Source organism: Schistocerca piceifrons, chromosome 1 (genome assembly GCF_021461385.2).
Source record: "Schistocerca piceifrons isolate TAMUIC-IGC-003096 chromosome 1, iqSchPice1.1, whole genome shotgun sequence".
Taxonomy (NCBI): Eukaryota; Metazoa; Arthropoda; class Insecta; order Orthoptera; family Acrididae; genus Schistocerca; species Schistocerca piceifrons.
In genome coordinates, this window is record NC_060138.1 from 947081096 (window position 1) to 947107404 (window position 26309).

Here is a 26309-nt window from a genome sequence, read left to right on the forward strand (position 1 = left end):
AATCTTTGATTAAGGTGAGCAGCGCCGGGCATGGTGAATAACCAGGCACTTGGTCCTGCGGATGGAGGACACAGTTGAAATCGCCTCCCATGATAAGGCGATCATAGCGTCCAGAAAACAGGGGCGCCACGTCATGTCCGAAGAAAGTGGACCGCTGCCGACGGTTCGTGGAGCCAGACGGAGCGTAGATATTGATGACGCGCGTGTCGAAGATGGTAACAGCCATGCCTCTTCCACAGGGAAGGATTGTCGGGTCCGTGAGTGAGATTCCTTCGCGTATGTAGAAAGCCACTCCACGCCCTGATGGATCACATGTGGACGTGTATGAGTCGTAGCCGTAGACTGGTGGTAGTGTGGCAACGCGTACTTCCTGAAGAAGGGCGACGTCGACGTCAGAGGCCCGAAGCATGTCACATAGGAGTTGCAGCTTGGGTGCAGTGCCGATCATGTTGATGTTCAGTGTGGCAAACCGGTACGTTTGTTTCAGTGGTGGTGGACGCGCATCTACCATCACCAAGGGGAGTAAGAGGAGGGCACCGACAGGAAGTCCCGTCCCATCAGCTGCAATGCCTCGCTTTTGATGTTAACAGGCAGCCTCGTCCGGCGGAGGCAACTCATCCGGAGGAGGGGGCGTACCTTCCTCAATGTCGTCGGCCCATGCTCCCGTGCCGTGGGTCTGTCCAATGTCCATGGGAATTGCGTCGTGGTGAGAGAGATCTGGAGTTGTCGGCGGGGAGACAGGCGTCTCAACCGGCGCACCGATCGTTACATTGTGCGTGGCGACCTCCATAGTGGTCCCGTCCTGCGAAACGTCTTGTTCATCGTGAAAGTTGTCCGCCGACCTCTGCGTGGAAATGTCGGCTGCTTGGGTGTCGTCTTCCTCGTCGCGGGTGGCAACGCTCTGAGAGCCCGTGGGTGAACGGCGACGGCGTTTGCGCCTACGTGGCGAGCGTTGTTTGCGCACGTGTTCCTCAGTGTCGGACGACGGCAAGGAGGAGCGTCGACCTGGTTCGAAGGCGTCGGTGAGTACAATGAAATTGTCAAACAGTTGTTGTGAAGATGTACTGGTCTCCTCAGCGTCCGGTGCGGGAGCCTGTTCGGCGGCAAGGTTGTCAGGTGGGACGTCTGCACCGTCCGTTGGTGTCTGGGACAGTAGGATGTGCCGATCGGAAGGACCGGGCGACGGACTGGTCGAAACTGTAGACGTGGCAAGAGCCGCTGCGTAAGTGACCGGTAGGGCGGTCATCGTGGGTGTGACGGACGCTTCCGACAACGGGAGCTGCGCGACACGTCGTTGAATGCATTCAGACCGTAGGTGACCTTCTTTCCCGCAACCGGAACAGGTCCGAGGTTGGCCGTCGTACATTATAATGGCACGGCAGCCTCCGATACGTAGATAGGAAGGCACGTGTTTCTGCAACTCGATGCGGACCTGTCTAACACCGTTTAAAACTGGATAGATCTGATATTGGACCTATCGTTCGGCAACATGTTCCAGAACGTTGCCATAGGGACGGAGCGCCTCGATGACGACGTCTGCAGGTAGTTCGAACGGCAGTTCGAAGATCCTTATCGTCCGTGTGCCGAGACCTGCGTGATCGACGGTAACGGGTCCGACGTTGCCGTCGGAATGACAGAAGCGCAGTCCACGTTTTGCCTCTTGAAGCACCTTGTCGCACGCCGCATCGTTGATCATTTTGACGTAGACGGTACTGCTAACTATGGACAAGTGGATACCAATTAGATCCGTTGGTGGTATTTTAACTTCATCGCGTATAAATCGTTCTACCTCCAGGGCCTTGGGTCGGGCGAAGTCGGAACAAGAGTTGAAACGTAATGTCTTCTTCCGATAGTTGTGCGCCATGGTGGTCTAGAAGGAAAACGGCACTTACAGCGGCCGAAGTAAACACAAACACACCGTGCGCGCCTCGCCCGCAGCGCTCTGGCGCGTGACCGCCTCGCAGCACTGCTGGCGGCAGACTGCATCTGAGCCACCGAGGACACAGAGAACAGCGCGACTGCAGGGTTTTATCTCTGGCACGCCTCCCGCGAAACCCACATTCTCAACGTATTGCCCTGCACTACATTCGTAGTGGCCCCGCCCATTATACTCATTACTCACGGCGCGTTGCCGATTCCCGTAAGAGTTCGGGCACTGTTTGTGCATTCGCACAGAAGAAGCAGATGGTCAAGTGGCCGGTGAACCTTAACTATATATTTACTAAATGCACAAACAGTGCCCGAACTCTTACGGGAATCGGCAACGCGCCGAGAGTAATGATTATAATGGGCTGGGGCACTACGAATGTAGTGCGAGACAATACGTTGAGAATGTGGGTTTTGCGGGAGGCCTGTCAGAGATAAATCCCTGCAGTCGCGTTACTCTCTGTGTCCTCGGTGGCTCAGATGGATAGAGCGTCTGCCATATAAGCAGGAGATCCTGGGTTCGAGTCCCGGTCGGGGCACACATTTTCATCTGTGACCGTTGACGTATGTCAACGCCTGTAACTAGCTAAGGGTGTTCATTTCATTGTAATTTCATTCTAACGAGCTGTATCGTCACCGATGGCATCTGTCCGAAAGAACAGATACCATCTTAGTAAATATTGTAATGTAATAAGGCGGAATAAATTTACTCTGTAAGCAAATATGTTCCAGTTTTGGTCACCATGTGCAAATTTGGGGCTGAGAATGCAAGAAAGATATATATATATTCATACCTACCTGATTAGGAACGAGACATGAGTAGTAAAGATCGAGCAAGTGATAAAGGCGTAATGCTGACTTTATTATTTACCGCCACTTACACAGTTTGTTCAATAAGAGCATCGGAGACGTCGACTAGATGCTGCTAAGCGCCAGATTTGCACCTGGTGGCCAAAGTTGGAACTAATTTTTTCCAGCATAAATAGGTTCCGCATCTTCAAATTTGTTAAAAATTTCAATGAAAGATTCAGGGGAACACTGGCTCACAAAAATACTTAACTCTTTTGAACGCTCACCAACTACTACCGAAGGCATGCCTCCTGCACAGAAAAAATGGTCGTAGCTGTCGACGGTACGCAAGCGTGGCGAAGACTGTGCAAACACACGTCAGAGGCGATTTTCTCCACAGCCTCCGAGTGGAGACTAAGTGCCGGTACCATAATGGAACACACGTGATCATAAGAGTAGTCTCAGCCCTCAATTAATTGGCGCACACCGTACCACATCGCCCTGAGAACTCCACCGTTCGTTTGTGGCCAGTTCTTCCGTTCACTCTCGTTGTCAGCTTTCGACGGCCTTTGATACGCGCCGCCACAGTGCTACTCCCACGTCCAGCTTTCTAATCAATTCAACTTTCATGTCTTTTTCGGTGCCCCTTATAAAAGTGATTAAAATTTGTTTGTATTTTTCTACAGACGTACAAAAATTATTGGGCTAGGAGAAATTATTTTATACTTTTTAGGCCAATTTTAACAAGTTGTATATTAAAAGTTCTGTTTTACTTCAATAACTATTTTTTGCTCTTTATTGCCGTACGTCTCAAAATATTTCAAACGAATAGAGACATTCAGATTATCTTAGTGTCTCCTCAATTGACTGAACAATTACACTGATTCCTTCTATGTATATCTCGTAAAAATAACGTGAACGTAAAAATTAGAGGGAATCAGGCTCACATAGAAGCTTACCAATAATCGTTTTCCCCACAAATCATTCGTGACTTGCACAGGAGAAGGGGAAAACGGCAGTGTGACACAAAGTACCCTTCGCCACACACCAGACAAGAAAGTCAGTTAATATCATATGTTGTCCACTTCCGAACTATTCTGAAAATTTCAGGTCTGTAGCTCATCAGGAAATTGCAGTAGTAAACGAAGAGCCCCCCATCACACAACGGACAAGAAAGCAAGTTAATTTTCCATTATCGTCTGGTTTTAAGTTATGTTTAAAATTTCATTTCTCTTGTTCTTCAGGATGTTAGTTTAAAAGCAACTCCAAAATGTGTACCAAACAGACAGACAAGAAACCGATGTCACACTCCGGATTTTTCCCTTTTTCTCGACTCACCCATGCCTGTCGGCTCACGTATCACCTGGAACACATTGTGATACTATCTGCACAACATACTGGTTCTGCAGGGCAGCTGAGATTCAGGTGTTAGCAATCTTTTTCGCCTCCCACAACCACTCCTAGCAAATTGACCCACAACAAAAACTTTCATCCAATTCTGAGCTATGCTTAAAATTTCAAGCGTCATGTTCATTGGGTTAGTTTAAGTAGAGTTGCAAAATTTGTACCAAACAGAAAGACAGACGAGGAAAGCAATTTAATATAAACAATGTAAGATATAGTGTAGTGTCTGTCAGGATATCTCGCGGCTAGGACACAGACACCTTATGCCTCGAAATAGTGCTATCTACTTCTCACTATAGTCCATATGGAGAAAAAATATCTGCGGAATCTGCACACCCCCTGAACATGGGAAAACTAATAAACAAAGTATTGCTTGGGATGAAACAAATCTCCTTCACTAGCAGCAGAGTTTGAACGCATTATCCACTGTTAAAGATAACAGTACTCAGGGAGAATGTAAAGTTGACTAAAACCAACAAGACTATACAAGCCCAAACCCCCAGACAGGTATGGGCAGAACAAAGATGAAGTTCAAGGGAAGGAATCGCCCACGTTTCCGATAATCGCAGCCCCATATCACTGATCTATGCATAGTATGAGAGCAGTAAACAACTGTCAACGAAGCTACTAACTGTTGTGAAATTGTTTTTTCATTTCTTTTCCATATCGATGAGGTACAGTAGAGCGTCAATTATCCGACCTAGCTGGGCGACGTACGAGGTGCGACAATAAAGTAATGAGACTGATTTTCTTCGCAAGATGTGGCAACCCTGCAGGCTTGCGTAGGCACAATATCTTTGACCCTGGTCTACAAGCTACTTCTAGTCCAAGCAGCACATCAATGCAACTCTTCAGTCGTGAGTTGTACCATAATAAGTTAACACTTGTTTGTGTCTCTCATCACGGAAATGGAACCGCATAACATTGCGCAACGGTATTCAATTTCTTTTTGCGTAAAATTGGGTGAAAACGCGACGACAACTTACGGTAAGCTTCAGAATGCTTTTGGAGTGGAGTTTATGTCAAGATCTTAACTTTTTCGTTGGCATAAAATGTTTAGTGAAGGCAGAGCGAATGTTGAAGATGAAGACCGCAGTGGATGACCATCAACCTCACAGACGGATGTCAACTTGGCCAGGGTGCGTGAACTCGTGCATTCTTATCGAAGATTATCCGTGAAAATGATTGCAGAAGAGCCGAAATCCATCGAGAAACGGTTCGTCTAATAATAACTGAATATCTTGGTATGAGAAAGATTTGTGCAAACATAGTCCCCAAAAATCTCACACCACAAGAGCGAGAAACACGGAAAAATGTGGCAGCCGATGTGTTAGAGCAAACGCAGATCAATCCAGAATTGTTGAGCCGTGTTATCATTGGTGATGAAAGTTCATTTTTTCGCTACGATCCAGAGACAAAACGCCAAAGTTCGCAATGGTGCTCAAAGGGATCACTCAGACCAAAAAAAGCTCACATGTCAAAGTCAAAAGTGAAATGCATGCTAGTGTCGTTCTTTGATTCCAAGGGAATTGTTCATAAAGAGTGGGTGCCTCCTGGACAAACAGTTAACCAATACTACTACAAAGAAATTTTAGAAAGACTTCGTGAAAAGAGTCCTTCGTGCCTGTGCCAACATTGCTGATAATTGGATTCTGCATACCATAATGCGCCATCCCATACCGCTCTGTCAGTACAGCAATTTTTAACCTCAAAACAAATTTCAGTGCTACCACAGCCACATTATTCACCAGATATCGCTCCTTGCGATTTTTTTCTATTTCCAAGAGTCAAAACGGCGGTCAAGGGACACCATTTTCAAACAACACAAGATATCCAAAAAGCTTTGACGAGGGTCTTGGATGATATTACGGAAGATGAGTTCCAGAGATGTTACCATCAATGGCAGAAGCGCTGGAAAAAGTGTGTGCAACCAGAAGGGAACTACTTTGAAGGAGACAACACTAAACTTGACTGAAACGCCAAGCAACGTTTTTTTTTTTTCACATCAGTCTCATTACTTTATTGTCGCACCTCTTAGGTGTTTGTAAGACAAGCTTATTCGGATAATCGAACTGTATACTTCTATTTGTCAATTTACAACTAAAGGCTACAAATATCTATAATAAAATAAATCTCTTTTATTATTACAGAGACTAGTACAGTAGGAACGTATGTAGTACAGCCTAGTAACCAAAATATATGTTGTACATGAGTATTTTTCATGTACAGTACATATGTGTAGAATTAACACCTAAAAAATTAACTAATTTGGGTCTGCCCTCTTTCGAGCAGCTAAATCACGCCATCTTTTTCAGGCCAGATGTGTGATACTGATCGCTTTCATCTTAAGCTTCAGACCATCGCAAGGCAGTAACTAAACATGTAAATGCTTCAGAACCAGCCGGTATATTTTCATCTCCATTTTCCGGACCTTTAGTTGATGAGCTTTGTCAGCTTTGTCAGCGACAAGGTTTATAATTTCGTTATCCTGCATGATTTGGTGCCTCAGATCTGCATCGTCGGCATTCATCCATTTCTGAATGTCTTCTTCATCATATTCATGGGAATTCAGGTCTTTTAGCATAATGAGCATTTCGGACATGTTCTATTCGTCATTTTAAATTAGACTTCGCGAACTTTCCGCCATACCCAAAATTTGATTTCAGACAATTTTCAAATTCTGTTCCTTTACATAATACTATGCTGTTTCGACCATACAGGATCTATCTCTCAAATCAGTGTTTGCGTCTACATCACACTCCGCAAGCCACCTAATGGTGTGTGGCGAAGGATACTTTCGGTACCACTATCTGATCCCCCCAACCCTGTTCCACTCGCTTATAGTGTGCGGGAAGAATGATTGTCGGTAAGCCTCTGTACTGGTTCTAATTTCTCGAATTTTCTCCTCTTGGTCAATACGCGAGATTTATGTCGGGGGAAGTAATATGTTGTCTGACTCCTCCTGAAAAGTGCTGTCCCAGAATTTCAATATTAAATTTCTCCGTGATGCTCAACGTCTCTCTTGTAACGACTGCCAGTGGAGTTTGTTTAGCATCTCCGTAACGCTCTCTCGCCAGCTAAACGATCCCGTAACGAAACGCGCTGCTCTTCGTTGGATCTTCTCTATCTCCTCTATCAATCCAAGCTGATATGGATCTCAAATAGATGAACAATACTCAAGAATCGGGAGAATAAGGGCCTTATAACCCACTTCTTTCGTGGATGAGTTACATTTCCTTAAGTTTCTTCCGATGAATCTGAGACTGGTGTCTGCTTTTTCCACTAACTGTTTTATATGATCATTCCATTTAAGGTCGCTCTGGATAGTTTCGCCTAGATATTTTACGGCAGACGCTGTCTCCAGCTGTTTGTCATCAACAGTGTAGCTGTACAGTAGTGGATTTCTTTTTCTATGTATGCGCAATAGGTTACATTTATTTCCGTTCAGGGTCAACTGCCAGAGAATGTACCATTCATCAATTCTCTGCAGGTCGTTCTCCAAATTCTTACTATCATCTGGCGTTGCTTCTTTGGTATAGACAACTGCATCATCTGCGAATAGCCTTAAAGAATATCCGATGCTTTCTACTAGACCATTTATATATACTGTAAACTGCTATGGTCATATCACACTTCTCTATGGTACGTTATATCTGTCGATTTAGTTCCGCTAAGAGCGACTTGCTGAGTTCTATCTGCAAGAAAGTCTTGAATCCAATCGCAGGTCTGCTCCGATACTCTGTAAGCTCGTATTTCTTTCATTTAACGGTAACGCGGGACAGTGTCAAATGCCTTACTGTAATCAAGGAACACGGCATCAACCTGAGCGCCGTTGTCCACAGCGCAGTGAATTTCATGGAGGAACAGAGCGAGTTGAGTATTGCAGGACCTCTGTTTGCGGAATCCATGTTGATTTTTACAGAGGAGATGCTCATTTTCCAAAAACGTCATAATTCCGGGGCGTAAAACATGTTCCATAATTCTACAACAGATTGACGTGAACGATATAGGTCTATAATTGTGTGGATCTGCTTTACGGCCTTTCTTAAAAACGGGAATGACCTGCGCTTTTTTCCAGTCTTTAGGTATCTTTCGTTGCTCAAGCAATCTACATTAAATTGTTGCTAGAAGGGAAGCAAGTTCTTTCGTATAATCGTTGTAGAATCTTATAGGTATCTCATCTGGTCCTGAAGCCTTTCCACTACTAAGCGATTGTAGCTGCTTTTCAGTTCCGCGATCGGTTATGTCAATATCTGCCACTTCGACGTTCGTACGACGATTGACAGGAGGGACAGTGTTACGATCTTCCGCGGTGAAACAACGTCGGAAGACCGAATTCAGTACTTCGGCCTTGTCTTTGATATCTTCCGTTTCAGTGCCGGTGTGGTCGCTGAGAGAATGAATAGACGATATTGACCCACTTACTGATTTTACGTACGACCAAAATCTCTTAGGGCTTTGCTCAGGTAGATTAACAACATCTTACTTTCGAAATCATTGAACGCATCTCTCATTGCTCTCCTGACACACATTTTCGCTTCGTTCAGCTTTTGATTGTCAGCTAGGTTTTTACTTCTCTTGAATCTGAGATGAAGTGCTCTGTGCTTACGCTTTTATAACAAGGCCATTAAACCATGGTGGATCTTACCCATCCCTCAAAACCTTACTCGGAATATACTTGTCTAGGGCATATAGAACGATGCCTTTGAATTTTTTCCATTTGTTCTCCACATCTTCGTCATCACCAATATTTGATGCTGACTGCTGAGATACTCTGAAATTTGTATCCTGTCACCCTTGCTGAGCAAATACATCTTCCTACTTTTCTTAACATTCCTTGTAGGACCCGTCGTCATAGATGCTGTCACAGCCTCATGGTCACTGACACCTTCCTCTACGTTAACTGATTCGATAAGTTCAGGTCGTAGGTTCGAATCCTTCCTCGGGCATGGATGTGTGTGATATCCTTAGGTTAGTTATGTTTAAGTTGTTCTAAGTCTATGGGACTGATGATCTGCGATGTTAAGTCTCATAGTGCTTAGAGCTATTTTTTGAGTTCAGGTCTGTTTGTTGCCAGGACATCTAATACATTACCCTCACGAGTTGTTCTCTAACTATCTGCTCAAGGTAATTTTCGGACAAGACATCCAGAACTATGCTATACGATTCCCTGTCTCTGGAACCAGTTTTGATGGCATAACATTCCCAATCTATACCTGGCAAGTTGAAGTCACCCCCTATTACAACGACATGATTAGGAAAATTAGTAATGATATTCTGCAAGTTCTGTCTGAAGTGCTCTACAACTAAGATCCTGACCCAGATGCTCTACAAAAGCATCCGATCACCACTTCTGACTGTTCTTGGATACTCAATTTCACCCAGATTAATTCACATTCCGAATCCGTGATTACCTCACTAGATTTTATCGATCTTTTTGCTTCAGTAAACATTGGCGAGGAACCTATCGTTAAGATAAACACTCCAGTCTGAACTTAGGATTTCGTTGTCACTGAAGTTTGGCTTCAACCAGCTTTCTGTTCCCAATACTATCTGTGCATTATAACCTTCAGTAAGCAATACAACTTCTGGGATCTTCCCTTGGATGCTCCTGCAGTTTACTAAAATCATATTAATTTTTTCTATCTCTGACCTGCGAGGACCAAAATTCTCTGAGGTCGCTGTGGCTTTTGGAACAGGCTAATCGTCTTTGCTTCCGAGGGAGAGGTCCTCTAACCTAAAAAACCCCATGTGCACGCCACACCTACTCCGCTATCCTAGTAGACGCTTCCTGCGTGTAGTGCACGCCTGACCTCTTAAGGGGAACCCTACAATTCTGCACCCGACAGCAGAGGTCGAGAAATTCGCACCCGATACCGTCGCAGAGCCGTCTGAGCCTCTGGTTTCGACCTTCCACTCTGCTCCAAACCAGAGGACCGCGATCAACCCTTGGTACTATGCTACAAATAGAGAGCTTAGCCTGCATCCCGCAGGCGTTGCTAGTTGCTAGTTGCCTTCACCAAATCAGCCAGCCGTCGAAAGGAGCCGAGGACGGCCTCAGAACCCAATCGGCAGGCGTCATTCGTGCCGACATGTGCCACTACATGCAGCCGGTTGCTGCCAGTGCGCTCGATAACAGCCGGCAGGGCCCCCTCCACATCACGAATGAGACTTCCCGGCAAACATACCGAAGGCACACTGAAATTGTTTCTCGTCTTGCCTGCTAACTCCCTGAGGGGCTCCATCACCCCTCCCCCCCCCCCCCCAAGCATTGTAGCTCCCAATCACTAGCATACCCACCCTCTGTACTTGACCGGACTGGGCAGGAAAATCGACAGCTGACCCAACAGGAGAGGCATCCCGTGCTGACTAAGTTATCATCAACACTGGGAAACACCTCGTACCTGTTGCTAAGACGTAGGGAGCCAGCCGCACGGCCTGCTCCCGCTTTCTTCTTCCGCCCAGTGACGCGCGAACCCACCACTGTCTGTCACCCACTCTGGAGTGAGGATGGACCGCTCAGATGTTGCGTATTGGAAGCCGCAGCGACGTCCGGGTCACCAGGGGATTCCAGTGGCACCAAATGGTGTCGCTGGTCTCGCCACTGACGCCCCGACGTCACCGCAAATTCGAGCATTAACTAGAAGCTTGTCGACGGTAGCCAACGCAGCTTCCAGTTGTTTACCGACAGCAGCCAACTCTCCTTGTGTCCGCCCACAACAAGCACAGTCCTTAGCCATATCGTACTGTGTATGAAACAGACATAAGATCCCAAATGGTTCTACTGAGTTTTAAATGTATACAAAATATGCCAAAGGAGATAGAATTGCTGTGCAGTTTTCTCACTCTACTCTGCGACCGCATGCTATTAAAAAAAAAAAAAAAAAAAAAATTCTCAGCATGGAAAATTTACAGTAGGAAACGCCCTACAGAAGGATATGCACAAGACTTATGCAACATCAAAAACTACGATTAATTTTCCAACCATTAGTCTACTCATTAAAATACTCAAGTACGGTTCACTTCTTTTTAGAAGCACATGAACAAAAGACAAAGACTAAATTAACATACAGTTTATCAGACAAGTGCTGCTGCGCGTCCTCTCAGCTCGGCGGCTGCCGCTACACTGTTTCATAATTTCTTAAGAAACGTTCGTCTTCCTTCTCTTCCCTTTCTAAAAATAACTTACGTAACAATTCTTTTCTGTAATACCGTTTGAAAGTGTCAATGACCCCTTGATCCACGGGCTGTAATAAGGTGATTACATTAGTGGGAGAAACGTTACTTTTAGGAACTCGTCCTTTTCGTTTAAGATATGACATGATGGATGAGTTGGTGCGTTCTCAGGGAGCAGTAATGTTGTCTCTCTTTTGGCATTATTTAACGGATGAATTTTTACAGAGCGTACAAAAACTTCCATAAACTATTATGTGAAAATCATACTATCCATCTAGGCGCTCTTACATAGGCTGTGAGCAATAAGCATCGCAGACTTGTTAACGTGTTTGAACTTACCCAGTTTCTTACATTTACGAATGACGAGCATAGATAATCGGCGGCTACCAGTAGAATTAGCACAAGCTATACCAATAATGCGACCCTTGCTTCTTTTACAACCGGTTTCTGCTGATTCACGTTGAGAAGCAAGAGTTTTACATGGTAAAGCTTGTCAATTGAGCCCAGTTTCTTCAGGATTGTAAATGTTTTCGGGAGCAAAATATTCTTCCCTCAATATTTTCCTTAGTTTGATTTTGAAAGAATCAGCTGCTAAAAAATCAGCAGATAGTTTTTCTCCCTGTATTTACAGCTCACGAATTCCATGTGTTTTGACCAGCCCGCGCTCGGTTTACTATTCGACGGCCTTCCAAGATCTTCATTAAATTGAACTGCCTTTCCACATAGAATGGGATCAGAGACAGAGTCTCCTTGTGATGTTTTTTGTGTAAATCATTTGTAAACATACCTAACCTAGATCCGTGTTCGTGATGGACGTCATAGTTTTACGATTGGCGATTTATTACTATAATCAAGCTTAGGTACAAAATTTGTGGTTCTCGTGTTTTGTTTTCTTTCTTTTTTTTTTTACCCGTTTGAACCGTCCGGCCTTCTTTCATCAAATTATTTGTCGATGGTTTTGCTGTGTCTTCTAACTTCTTGGATAATTCGATTGCTCTCTCGAAATTCGCCTATCATAGTGTTTCTTACGCAGCAAGCAAGAGGCTATGTGGGCTCCTGCGCGTTGCCGTGTGATTCTACTCGAGAGGAGCACCGTGGTTTATGTGGTGGTCAACGAGACGTCGCGAGTAATGCAGACTGCGACGCCAGGCGCCGGGGCAGTAGCCTGTAGTGTGTCTAAGGGGGTGTCGGTGACATTGTGGGAGACTATTGTTAGAGTCTTGTCAATTATTCATACTCGGTATCCTCCCGCCACCGTCTTAATTCTAGCTGGTCCAGAGAGCTAAGATACGTGCCGATGGTTTCATTCTACCCAGTCCTTCAGAAAGTTGCGAAAACTTTTGCGCTACGTACACCGTTCCTATACCCTGGTTACATCTAAAAGCCCGAGTTATGTTTATTCTCACGTCAACGTGACCTCAAGTTGGTCGTGTTTTGTTAACATTCTAAACGTTACTTACTGCATGTAATAAGTGTATAACTGCCATCCTTTATGACTTAGTAGGTTGCTTATGGTTACAAATCTATGTTTGAGGCATTTCTACCCAAATGTTATTTGTCAACGCACTGTACAGGCCACTTCCATTACTGATGTTTTGTGAAGAACCCAGGAAGCAGCCATCTGAAATTGGGTCTTATACCCGTGTGCTTGAACACAGGGTCTTAAGTTAGGTGATCTGGGTTTTAATTTGTCGTTTTGTAAACTAGTAGTGCTCTAATTTGTCACGCTGTAAGATGGTAAATTCTTACACTACTGGCCATTAAAATTGTTACATCAATTAGCTGACGTGCTAAAGACGCGAAATTTAACCGACAGGAAGAAGATGCTGTGATATGCAAATGATTAGCTTTTCAGAGTATTCACACAAGGTTGGCGCCGGTGGCGACACCTACAATGTGCTGATATGAGGAACGTTTCCAACCGATTTCTCGTACACAAACAGCTGTTGACCGCCGTTGCCTGGTGAAACGTCGTTGTGATGCCTCGTGTAAGGAGGAGAAATGCGTATCATCACGTTTCCGACTTTGATAAAGGTCGGATTGTAGCCTATCGCGATTGCGGTTTATCGTATCGCGACATTGCTGCTCGTGTTGGTCGAGATCCAATGACTGTTAGCAGAATATGGAATCGGTGGGTTCAGGCGGGTAATAGGCAACGCCGTGCTGGATCCCAACGGCCTCGTATCACTAGCAGTCGAGATGACAGGCATCTTATCCGCATGGCTGTAACGGGCCACGTCTCCATCCCTGAGTCAACAGATGGGGACCTTTGCAAGACAATAACCACCTGCACGAACAGTTCCACGACGTTTGCAGCAGCATGGACTATCAGCTCGGGGACCATGGCTGCGGTTACCCTTGATGCTGCATCACAAGACAGGATCGCTTGCGATGGTGTACTCAACGACGAAACTGGGTGCACGAATGGCAAAACGTCATTCTTTCGGATGAATCCAGGTTCTGTTTACAGCATCATGATGGTCGCATCCGTGTCTGGCGACATCGCGGTGAACGCACATTGGAAGCGTGTATTCGTCATCGCCATATTGGCGTATCACCCGGCTTGATGGTATGGGGTGCCTTTGATTACACGTCTCGGTCACCTCTTGTTCGCATTGACAGCACTTTGAACAGTAGACGTTACGTTTCAGATGTGTTACGAACCGTGGCCCTATCCTTCATTCGATCCCTGCGAAACCCTACATTTCAGCAGGATAATACACGACCGCATGTTGCAGGTTCTGTACGGGCCTTTCTGGATACAGAAAATGTTCAACTGGTGCCCTGGCCAGCACATTCTCCAGATCTCTCACCAATTGAAAACATCTGGTCAATGGTGGCTGAGCAACTGGCTCGTCACAATACGCCATTCACTACTCTTGATGAATTGTGGTATCGTGTTGAAGCTGCTTGGGCAACTGTACCTCTACACGCCATCAGAGCTCTGTTTGACTCAATGACCAGGCGTATCAAGGCCGTTATTACGGCCGGAGGTGGTTGTTCTGGGTACTGATTTCTCAGTATCTATGCACCCAAATTTCGTGAAAATGTAATCACATGTCAGTTCTAGTATAATATATTTGTCCAATGAATACCCGTTTATCGTCTGCATTTCTTCTTAGTGTAGCAATTTTAATGGCCAGTAGTGTATTATTACTTAGTGTTAGTCACAGAAAATCGCTATTTCATTCTAAGCTGTCATTACTGTTATTTTGGAAATACCACTGTTTCTAATGAGATGTATCAGCTCCCACAGGTAGATACTGTTTGAAAAGGCTGTGTGCCGGAGATTTACTTTAGTTAGTATTTGTGTTTTTAAATTTTGAAGTGTTCACTATGTGAAATTATTTAATTATTGTTGCTCCTTTTAAAATCTGTTCACTGCAGTGAACGTTGCTATAATGCCTTTTACAGGTTTTAATAATTTATATGGCAACTGCAAATTCATTCTTCTGGAATTCCCTTACTTATAAATTCGCGATAGCACGGCAGTGTTTTCTAACTTAGGCTTTAACTTGTTAGTTGTTACCTAAGTTCTATGAAACTGATTTCAGTTTTGAAACTGTCTTCCATGACCTATAGTTATTGTGTAAAATTGGTGCCTTCAGCTTGGTTTCATGAGAATAAGCGTTGCATCACACTGTTTAAACTGTTATTTCCTGTTGCACTATGTCATCATAAACTGTAATATTAAGTAAGCATGTTTTATTCATTTGTGGGTTTTAGTATTGGAATTCGAAATTTAGTGTAATCATTTATTTTAAGCAATTGTGTATACTAATTTCGCCCTACACCTTACAATTTTCTCCCCGCTTCTACCTCTGCACCGTAATTGTCGACTCACGATCCTTGTTCTAATTAGATAACTTGGTTTCAGATTCACCTTCCTCTAACGTTAGTTTCGTATTTACCCCTCATAGAAAGGGCAACACTTTCGCTTAGGCATTTTACATCGCAAATTTAATTTACGTTGCAAAGTTGACAACAGCGATAGTAACAGTACGCAAAGACTGTAGGGGGGGAAGGGTGGTGGGTGGGGGGGGGGGGGGGGGGGAATGCGGCACGCGTGATCGAGTAGCAGTTTGGTTAAGCGGTCGTTCGGTTGACCGATGTTGGGGTAATCGACGCTCTTCTGTATCTCGCAGTTGTTTGATAGCCCGGATAAATGCAGTGAATGTAAGCCAACACCGTGTGTTAAGCACAATATTCTGGGCGTTAAAATTCTTGTTTCCCAGAATTATTTGTAGCTGTAGAAATGTACAGTGTTTCTCTGACTATGTTGCCCCAAAATTATGCTTTAGATCAAATTATGCAGCCGACGTGTTACTACTGAACTTGGGCTTATACTAACTCCGTATAGCTTGAACTGTTCCCTTCGTATCTTTGGTTAAATTCGCTTTAATCGCAGCAAAATTGGTTATTGCTCACTTCACCTTATGCAAAACCAGTTCTCCACAGATGTTCATTATTAGTGACCCAACTTCTTCTCTAATAATTTTCTAAATCATTCAAACAAGTCTTTCACTCTTCGTATATAGTAAAAAATCTTGCTTGTGAATCGGTAATATTACCCTGGTAATATTACCCTCTTCACAAGTAATAGCAAAAAAATTAAAACTTTCCACTCCGTTAACTGCTCAGCAGCTAAAACGGAGATCGGCAGATTACTCTAGAGTAACTGAGTTACAATCTCAAAACCTTTCATTCTCACTAAATAATACGTAATACATAAGCTTTTCTTTAACAAATGTACCATAATTAAGTGACAGCGACGCAGACGAATCCTTCGGCATATTTTCCTACGAGCTGATCCGTCTGATTGGTTTCCCATAACCGGCGCTAATCATATGCGTCACGAAGGAAGTGCACTAAGCTGACGGAAGTAACGGGACACATCCTAATATCATGTTGGATCTCCTTTTGCCCAGCTTAATGCAGCAACGCGAAGGGGAACAAACTCAGAAATAATGAACCACTCTACCTCTTTAGCCATCCATTATTGCGAACGTTTTGCCGGTGCAGTATGTTGTGCACGAGCTTGAACTCTCGATTACGTCCCATAAATGTTCGATGGGATTCACGTTGGGCGATCTGGGTGGCCATATCATTCGCTCGAACTGTCTAACATTTTCTTCAAACTAATCGCGAAGAATTGTGGCCCAGTGAGATAACATCGTTATTTGGGAACATGAAGTTTTTGAATGGTTGCAAGTGTTCACCAAGTATCCGAAAAGATCCATTTCCATTTAATGATGCGTTCAGTTGGATTAGAGGACTCAGTCCATACCATGTCAATGCAGCACACTCCATTATAGAGCCACCACCAGTTTGCACAGTGCCTTGCTGACAACTTGTGTTCGTGGCTTCGTGGTGTCTGCGCCACACTTGAACCCTACCATGAGCTCTTGTCAAATGAAATCGAGGCTCGTCAGAGCAGGCTACGGTATTCCAGTCGTCTAGGGTCCAACCGATATGGTCATGAGCCCACGGGGGGAGGGAGGAGGGGAGGGGGACACTGCAAGCGATTTCTTACTGTTGGAATCTACCGTGCATCTAGCTCAAAATACCATTCCGCGCTCAGAGTCTTTTAATTCTCGTCGTGCTGTCATAATCACGTCCTAAATATTTCCACATGCGTCACCAGAGTACAAATGACACCAGCCCCAAGGCACTTCCCTTTTACACCTCGTGTAAGCGATACTACCGCCATTTGTATATGTGTACATCGCTAGCCCACGACTTCTCTCCACTCGTTATGTACGTCGCTGGTCTCCCCTACTCTTGGCCGGTGACATCCGACAGACAATATTAACGGAGATATGCAGTTTCATTTAGTGCTTAAACACTAATACATTAAAGGCACTGCTTAAAAATAACAGAGTCTCACCGAATCATCTGTCCAGCCACATAGTGCACCGAAAATTTGGTATTGTACACTAGAGCCAAAATACGCTCAGTCATGTGCGTTATTAGCAGCAGAAAGTATTTCCTCCGTCCTTGTTTTCAGATGTAATCAACTAAATCGGTATGTCACCAAAGCAATTAGAGCACACATTAATTACAACAATAATAGGTAGCATTCAATCGTATTTGTCCAACATACAGCTTAACAACGCGTTTCGAGAGACAATATTTTTATCATCATCTTGTAAAAATGAGGTGACAACAGTAAAAAGTTTATCAGCAGAACTGCAGGTTTCATGAAATAAAATAGAATAAAAACACGTTAGTCTGGATCCTCGCTCGTCGCTGAAGTCGTTGGATCCTATCCGTAGCCGTCCCATGTCTCATTGAACACTGCACCAGACCGAGCCTGCTGATCAGATGAGGGCACTGAAACAAGAAAATACTTTTCTAGAGATGAAGAGATTCTCTCTTCTGTCCACGGTGACATGGGCTCTTTTTTTTATAACATTTTTACCGGTGCTGGACGGCATATAAGTCACCGCTTGGATGCAGGATTCACGTTGATGTGTTGAATGTCTGAACCTGGCGATGTACCATCAAACTTTCGGAAAAACATCACCCACTCAATTTCAAGATAGGAATAGCCGAAAAGTGCGAAAATTCTCGTACAATCAGCTTAGCAGCTCATACATTCCAGTTGCTGACAAGAATAATATACATAAGAATCCAAAAGAAAATTGAGGACTGTTATGTGAAGATTGTTTTGGCTTCAGGAGAGATAAAGGCACCGGAGGGGCAATTCTGAGGGTGCGATTGTTAATAGTAGCAAGACTGAAGAAAATTTAGGGCATAGTGACCCAGCAAAACCGTTCGACAATGTAAAATAGTGAAAAATGTTCGAAATTCTGAGATAAATATGGGTAAATTGTAGGGAAAGACGGGTAATACACAATACGTACAAGAACCAAGTGGGAACAATAAGACTGGAAGAACAGGAAAGAAGTGCTCGGATTAAGAAGGATTTATTACAAATATCTAGTCTTTCGCCCCTCTGATCAATCTGTACATCGAAGAAGCACTGACTGAAATGAAAGTAATGTGGAAGAGTGGAATTAAAAGTCAAGGATGAAAGGCTGAAATGACGTCGGTGACAAGATTCGCTTATGACATACCTATCTTCAGTGAAAGTGAAGAAGAATGTGTTGAAGTATGTGGGGAATCGAATGAATAGATTAATGAGTACAGAGTGTGGCATGACGGTAAATTGAAGAAGGCGAAAGTAATGAGAAGTAACAGAAATCAGAACACCGAAAAGCTCAACATCAGTATTGGGGTCACGAAGTAGACCAAGTTAACCAAAATAACTCATGACGGACGGAGCAAGGAGGACATCAAAAGCTAACTATCACTGGCAGAAACGGCATTCCTGGCCAAGGAGTCTACTAATATCAAACATAGGCCTTAATTGGAGGAAGAAATTTCTGAGAATGTACATCTGGGGCACAGCATTGTATGGTACCATAACATGGACTAAAACCAGAAAATCGAAGCATTTGAGATGTGGTGCTGCAGTCGAATGTTGAAAAGTAGGTTGACTGATAAAGTAAAGAATGACAAGGTTCTGCGCAGAAACGAAGAGGTAAAAAGTACGTGGGAAACACTGGCAGGGAGAAGGGCAGGACATAAGGACTCAGGAAATTACTTTCATGGTACTAGAGGGAGCTGTAGAGGGCAAAAACTGTAGAAGAAAATAGAGATTGGACTAAATTCAGCAAATAACTGAGGACGTAGGTTGCAAGTGATACTCCGAGCCGGCCGGAGTGGCCATCCGGTTCTAGGCGCTACAGTCTGGAACCGAGCGACCGCTACGGTCGCAGGTTCGAATCCTGCCTCGGGCATGGATGTGTGTGATGTCCTTAGGTTAGTTAGGTTTAATTAGTTCTAAGTTCTAGCGACTGATGACCTCAGAAGTTAAGTCGCATAGTGCTCAGAGCCATTTTTTTGATACTCCGAGATGAAAAGGCTGGCACAGGAGAGAAATTCGTGGTGGGGCCCATCAAACCACTAATAAGACTGATGACTGAAAAAAAAGTGACCACCTGACTATGATATGTATATGCCGACGAATGTGAATCTTGAATGTCCTGTAAACATTTGCTCCCTCAACTAAATGTATGTTAGGTGAACTTACCTATTTGTGTCGGTTTTAATGTAGCCATACTGTGCTGTAGTTGCTAACCTTCCTGTTACCACTAGGGTCAATATGAACCCATTATCCCATTGGGAATTTATGTCTCCCTTGTCTTCAGGACTATTATCCTTAAAATACGTGACCTTCTCCCAATGAGTCAACTGTATCCAACGTTGTTTCATTCGTTTTTATATTTACAACAGATTAAAATTCATTTATGGTTTTTGCACTGATCCTAACTTCATTTGTTTGTTTATGTCTTGAATGTAACATTTATGAAAATAAACTCACGAATTTTATGTTGAACAGTTGTTACATGAACGACTTTCACAATTGAAAGTACTGTTTGCTGCTTATTTCTGTACGCATTGTTAGGTTTTTTTTGCATCAATTGTGGTTGTACCCTCCCTAATACCACTGGTGTCAATATGATCCTGTAAGCACATTGTTTTCAAAGCTATTTTTTTTTTCAAAATATATGAATTTCTCTCTTTGAATAAGTTGTATACAATGATATTTTTTTCAGTTTTACATTTACAGTAGATTCAAATTGATTAATTATTTCTTGCTCTGTCGTTATCACCCTAGTCTAAATTTCATTTTGTTTTTTGAACGTAATTTTTCTGAAAATCGAATATTACTTCTACGGTGAACAGCTATAATGTGTGTTTTATGTTAGTTCATTAAAATACTGCCAACACATCTGGTGTAAATTACTTGTGTTTACATGACGCCAATGGTACTCAATGAGACAAAAAAATCTTTGGAGTATGAGGGTTAAATAAATGGTTTATAATAATGCACCAGAGGAGTGACAAATGTATGATGCATTACGCAGAAAATTGACTGTGCTTTCCCACCTGCTACAAACAGTGTTCATCATCAGAATAAATCACGTTGAACAGAAGCCAAGCTGTCTCGAGTACAGTCAAGTTCAGTGATAAGGACACGTTTTATGCTGTGCGTTAGCACCCAACGACTCAACAATAATATTCACTTGGACAGCAGGTGGCCCACTTAACCGGAAGGGATGTGAGCAGTTGCAGTTACGACGTAACAAGAGACGACCAGAGAAACAATATAGCTTCGAATGTCGTTTAATTTCTAAAGAGAATGAAATAATATTCGCTAATACCAGACGCTTGTTAGATTTCTTGCTAAATATTGTCATTAAAAACAAGAGTGATGACAATTCCTAACTTAAACAAGGTGTAATTTTTCTGCGCGAGCTATGTGTGATGCAAAAGCGTACTGCAGGGATTTCATCGTATAGTTAAATATCAAATCCACTGAAGGTATTACTTACTCTCAGAAGTCTTCGGTGATAACGAGTTGAACAACATAATCCACGAAGCCATCCAAGGGTCACATTTTCTCCTCTCCTTTTATGACGCTCTGTTCTTCATACCGCCATCGAGAAATACATTACAGCACGGAAACACTGTACGAGACATTCTAGGAAATGATATCACGTGAAACAGTATTTCAGATTAAGCCTAGTACATAATGTCATGAACACAATCAAAGAGAGTAATATCAGACATCGTCATCTTGCTCTATAACACCACATCCACTGTACAAAGTCACTGAAAACATTTTATATTAACTGAACAAGAAAAAATAAGTCACCACTCCCCCTAATCGTCAGCCATCAATTACGTATGTAACAAGATTTCTCCCTATTGACCTATTTTACTTTTTCGTTAAGATATTACATCTTTTACAATTTATTTAACTGTAGAACAAAAACTTTCTCATCCCACTAGCGTTATGCAAGCTATAATGGACATCAATGTAATGAAGAAGAAATGAGCAATGGAATCTTGATGTCCAACAGAAAGAGAACCGAAGAACACTGAAGAGCAATATACGTGTACGCTTGTTTGCAGTAATTTCGCAAAAAAATATCAACAATATCATGGAGTAAAAATTGAAGTAATCACATTCTGCAAAATGAGCAATGAAAAACATATTTAAGAAGATGTGAAACCCGAGTTACTCCCAGCGTATGCAGTGTTCAAACAGCCTACGGGAAAGCAGCCGGGTAACGCCGTCGACAATCGCCGATATTTGGATAGGTGATCACCCTCTCCTTTTCAAGATAAAACTGCTGCAAGTAAGCGCTTTGCAAGTGAACTAAAAACCTTGGTTTGCAGAGCAATTCCGGAAAAATAACGAACACACACACACACACTATAAACATAAGTGGGACCACGCAACTATAGATGACCGGTGCCGAAAGTTATCGATAGTGAAAATTACTAAACAACGGGTGACGTAAGATTACCTCTCACCCTCTGTTTTTTTTTTTTTTTTTACGACAGAGAGAGCCGGATTTCAAGCAGAATTTAAGCAAAAACTTCCATCTCTACTTACAAGGTAACATGGTAATGTAATCTCAATTGTTTCCTTAGTAACACTTTCCCCAAAATCTTAATGTTGTTATATTCAATAGTATAACCGGTGCCAGCACGATGTTCTGAAATAGCTGATTTGCTCGACTGTTGTAAGCGTGTGACACTTATGCTATATTCACTGATCCTACACTGTCCTGATTGTCCGACCAACATAAGACATGCCACAACAGCAAAGAATACGATAGATACCACCGAGCGAGGTAAAGCAGTGGTTAGCAGACTGGACTCGCATTCGGGAGGACGAAGATTCAAACCCGCATCGAGCAATCCTGATTTAGTATTTCCTCGATTTCCATAATCACTTCAGGCAAATGCCGGGATGGTTCCTTTGAAAGGGCAGGGCCGTCTTCCTTCCCCATCCTTCCCTCAGGGGCTGGGACCGATGACCTCGCTATTTGGTTCCCTCCCCCAAATCAATCAACCAACGATGGATACCCGCTTAACGAAACCTGAAAGGACAATAATCTGAGACGGAATTAGGAAAACATTTCACATCATATTTCCGTAAAATATGCCTAGTCTTATTGGAAATGCTCTCTTTGTAAGGCAAATGTGTATTACCATCATTCATCCGCTGCGTGGTTGGTCGATAGCACAGCGTTGTCTTTGCACCGCTAGTCCCATGTAATAATAACAGCACGGAGATTCTGGCATGCACTTCCAGCTGTTGGGGCAGTGTTATTAAAGTAGCAGTTGAAATTAAACTAGCAAGTAACGTTATAAATAGAGATGGAAGTCTTGGCTTAAATTCTGTGTGGAATCTTGCTCCCTCCCTTGTCAAAAACGGAGGGACAGAGTTATGCTTCGTCATCCGCTGGTGAGTAATTCAGCCTACCCATAACTTCTGGCGTGTCGATCATCTTCGGCTGTGTAGTGGTGATAGTATTTACAGTGTTTGTCTGTTATCTATCCGGAATTGTTCCGTGAACTGATGTGTTCACTTCTACATCTACATCTATTTCTACATCTACAAGGATACTATGCAAATCACATTTAAGTGCCCGGCAGAGGGTTTATCGAACTACCTTCACAATTCTCTTTTATTCCAATCTCGTATAGCGCGCGGAAAGAACGAATACCTATATCTTTTCGTACGACGTACTTGCTTCAATTCTGTCTTGAAAATGACGAGGTGGTAACTTGTCGAAATAACAGCAGTTGTCGACGAGGTCACCGGCCTGCATTCCCATAATTTGTTTGGACATTTTTGGGGATGTTTTCACAAGAAAAACTAGATTGATTATTCCATTGTGAACAGTATGCGTTCAGTGAAAAAAATGTACGAAACATTTACGTAAGTAACAGATATAGTACAAATATTTCTTTCATCATTTACTGAGATTGATTAACACAAAATTGACGAAATATTCTGCCATGCTCTGCTACTATTCAAACTTCATTTTATTTCCTTTCACCGATGCCTGATATTTTCACGTTAGTCTTCAAAATGTGCATAATGTCTGAGCGATATGCTGCGTGTAGTGAGTTCCACCTATTATTCTATCAGCTATCCCTCTGCAGCTAATATAATATTGGTCGACATCCGATTATTTCTTACACTATTATTGTGATTATGATAGGCGAGGTGCTCACTGATACTTTTGGCGCCTCTCAGTGTTCTTAACCCAGTGGCAAAATGAACTGTACAAATTTAATCCAAGATTGATTCTATAAAGTAAATTTCACAATATGTTTCTTTTACGCAAACTGCAAAAATTATAATTATTGTCAAATGCAGTAAAATTATTGACAGGTGACGTATAAATTTCATTATCAGATATGTGTCAATTCGAGGTCACGTATATGAAAGCCGCCAATGTGGTGTAATGGTTAGTGCTTCTGCCTGCTAATGTGGAGGTAATTAGCTTCATATCTGTACCCTGGCCTGGAGACTCCGTGACTTGTGAATGAGACGTAAAGGTAGGTGACTGTTGTGTATTACTGTGACTGCTATTACTACTGCATAACAAAGTGAAAAGAAGGAGGCAAGATTAGTACTCAGTGTTCCATTTAAGACGATGTCATTAGAGAGGAATTACAAACTCAAGTGGGTGAAAGGATGGGGATGGAAATCATCCTGGAATTTGCCTTGAACGATTTACAGAAACCACTAAAAACTAAAACTAATCTCCACCCAATCAGGCCATGAAGACCAACGGTACCGACCGGCCGCCGTGTCACCCTCAAGATGTGGATATAGAGGGACATGTGGTCAGCAGAGCGCTCTCCAGACCGTATGTCAGTTTACGAGACCAGAGGAGCTACTTCTCAGTCAAGTAGCCCCTCGGTTTGCCTCACAATGGTTGAGTGCACCATACTTGCCAATAGCGCTCGGCAGGCCTAGTGGCCACCGATCCAAGTACTACCCCAGCCTGACAGCGTTTAACTTCGGTGATCTGGCTTACAGAAACCATGGAAAATCTAAAAAGGGGATATGAACCGCTGTTTGACCCAATACTAGTCTATTACAAGTTTATTGGTATAGGATTGTTCTCAGGCATGACTATTAGATGATATGCAACACACTGTACGATCTAGATCCTTTATACTTCAGAGTAACTTTGTATAAGTAGGACGCAATTTTTATATTTATAGCATGTGTATGGGGCAACAGCCTTGCCGCAGTGGATACACCGGTTCCCGTGAGATCATCGAAGTTAAGCGCTGTCAGGCGTGGTCGGCACTTGAATGGGTGACCATACAGGCCGCCATGCACTGTTGCCATTTTTCGGGGTGCACTCGGCCTCGTGATGCCAATTGAGGAGCTACTCGACCGAATAGGAGTGGCTTCGGTCAAGAATACGATCTTACGACCTGGAGAGCGGTGTGCTGACCCCACGCCCCTTCTATCCGCATCCTCCGCCGAGGATGACACGACGGTCGGATGATCCCGGTAGGCCACTCGTGGCCTGAAGACGGAGTGCTTTTTTTTTTTTTTTTTAGTAATATGTGTATAAATTTCAGTCTCTTCAAGCAAAGTTATAATTTTGTCTTTTCAGCAACGTGTAATATTAACGTATTTTTCTGTTATATCAACGGGTAACTTTTATACTCGTATAATCTTTTCAGTTAGGTTGTAAGCAAAGACTTATCTTTTTAACCTCCTTGTGGGTAACAGATCTACAAGTTCACTAAACACTGCACAAACATTCCAAAACATATGAAGAAAATTATATAAATAAGTCGTTAGTAGATGTTGTGCATAGATAATCTGCCAATCAAGAAAGCTCGGGATTTTATCCAGATTTGACGCGGCAAGTAAACTGAGAACCCAGTTGTTCCCGTTTGAGATTTAACGTTGATATTGTCGTACGGAAAGTTTCGTTTTCCTTAATACTAAATGATTTGCACAAAATGTATATATTATAAACACACTGAATCTGACTTGATGAAAAATTTCTCCTAACAGTGCTCTTGCAAGACCATTAAAACAAAAACTTAAAAAAGGAGGAAACAAAAAAAGACGACGATTAAGGGAGATAACTACGAAGTTTAATAGGTTTGTATTATCCTACTGCGTTTAAGAAGTGTACTTTTACTTTCTTTACTGTCAATATTATCCTTCTAAACGTGTTGTTGATGAAGGATTAAGTAATCGTGCTGCTACTTTTTCGCATCCACAGCGGTGGCGGCACCACCACACACAAGTGAAAGCAGGAAGTTACCCCGCCGTCCTTACTCCTCACGGCCTAAATTCATTTCACGGACTGTGGATTCTAATTTGCGTTTCCCACTTTCTCCTTGTATCTCGTCAGACAAATGGAGAACTTTCTTTGCTGTTAATACGGGCAAATACAGCCACAAGATAGATTGCCTGGGCGTCTGCCTAAGGAAAACACCAACAGGGGCAACGGGTGTGGTTGGCGTCGGCAGAGAAATTAAAGGAAACATGTTGCTTTCTTTAGCACATTGTGAAAGTCTTGACAGTTCTGAACGTTACGCTGGAAGAAAACCATGACGGAGAGAAAGAAATCTGAGTCTGGAGGGATTTATCACATAAAACAAGTAGAAAACGTTCTGCCCATTTGTAATACTAAGGCTTCATGCACAAATAATAGTTTTGTCGTCGTTCAAACCGTGCATATCTGATACGCCAGTGGTGCCATCTATTGGCTGGTCGTGCCGCTCCATAAAATAAGCCAAATTATTCTCTTGTACATTACCACATTTAAATTGTACTTTTTGTACGTTTAGATCCAATTCGCTTGTCTTAAGGCTTGTGAGTTAACGAGCATTGCACTCTCATTTAAATATATGGCCGAAAAAGGCAGCCTACAGGAATTGTGAAACGAACCCTGTCGTCCAAGACCACGTGCCCAAAGGGCGCAGATTCACCACAAGATGGAGAAATTCACAGGCGTCTAATGTCTATTGAGGCCTAAGCGCTCTAGGGTGCGAGTGAGACACACGACAATCTACGTCAAAGGGAAACCTAGTAGAAGGCTTTTGTGGCCGAGGAGACGTAGCAGTGTTAAGTATGGCCAACCTAAGATCGGCCG

The 26309-nt window shown here is 43.1% G+C and overlaps 1 non-coding gene across 1 annotated transcript; it reads left to right on the top strand.

Moving 5' to 3' along the window:
• Positions 1-2391: 2391 nt before the first annotated feature.
• Trnai-uau lies at positions 2392-2465 on the top strand. The gene has a single exon. It is a non-coding gene; the product is annotated as a tRNA-Ile (tRNA).
• The last annotated feature ends 23844 nt before the right edge of the window (positions 2466-26309 follow it).